Source organism: Propithecus coquereli, unplaced genomic scaffold (genome assembly GCF_000956105.1).
Source record: "Propithecus coquereli isolate 6110/MARCELLA unplaced genomic scaffold, Pcoq_1.0 Scaffold49, whole genome shotgun sequence".
Classification (NCBI taxonomy): domain Eukaryota; kingdom Metazoa; phylum Chordata; class Mammalia; order Primates; family Indriidae; genus Propithecus; species Propithecus coquereli.
The window spans coordinates 7,636,536-7,637,237 of NW_012150729.1; the positions used below are offsets into that span (position 1 = coordinate 7,636,536).

A 702-nucleotide genomic window follows, 5' to 3' on the forward strand; every position below is an offset into this window, starting at 1 on the left:
ATTTTATGGATGAAGTGATATACTTGAGTGATACTTACAAGTGTGGTTACTAGTGAAGAATTAGAATAAATGCCCAAGGAAATATCATAATGTGTTTACTATAATATTTAAAGAAATCATTCTTGCCAGATTATTTAAATCCCTTTTTTAATTGCATAGACATTCAGAGTAGGTCAGAAATGTTCAGAAGAGAAATTAAAATTTCCAATAAAAAGGTTGGAAGAATTTGTAAAGTAATCATAGTATAGATACCTTTGAAAGAGCTCCAAGAGTGTTTTGACCAGTGTGGGTTTGTTTGCTTAGTTTCCTGGCTAAACAACTAAAAATATAACCCTAGTGAACAGAAATAGATTTCTACCCTAAAGATTCTGTAGAATCACAAGGGAAGAAATTATATTGATTTTTTTTTTAAAGCTAAGTTTTTGGTGGCCAAAACAGAGCAGAATTTTTTACTGTTTTTCAAATAATCTGACTCTTCATGGCTTTTTTATGATACTGCTGCAGCTAAAAACAAAATCAAATGAAAATGTTTAGAGCTACCATATTTTGTATTTAAAACAATTATGAATGTTTTTGTTAGAGACTCAGTAGTGAAAAAAATTAATATTTAAGATAAAATAGACTTAAATAATGGTGCTGAAGGGTCATTTATTGTAAGACAACACCTGTTTGTGTTTTGTTTTTGTGTCCAGGGGTGTCCAG

General features: G+C 29.8%; 1 protein-coding gene across 1 annotated transcript in view; it reads right to left on the reverse strand.

The window, feature by feature from the left end:
• Positions 1-702, reverse strand: part of SCN1A (sodium channel, voltage gated, type I alpha subunit) — a 179,325-nt gene that overhangs the window by 11,461 nt on the left and 167,162 nt on the right. The gene's annotated exons all lie outside the window — the stretch shown is intronic.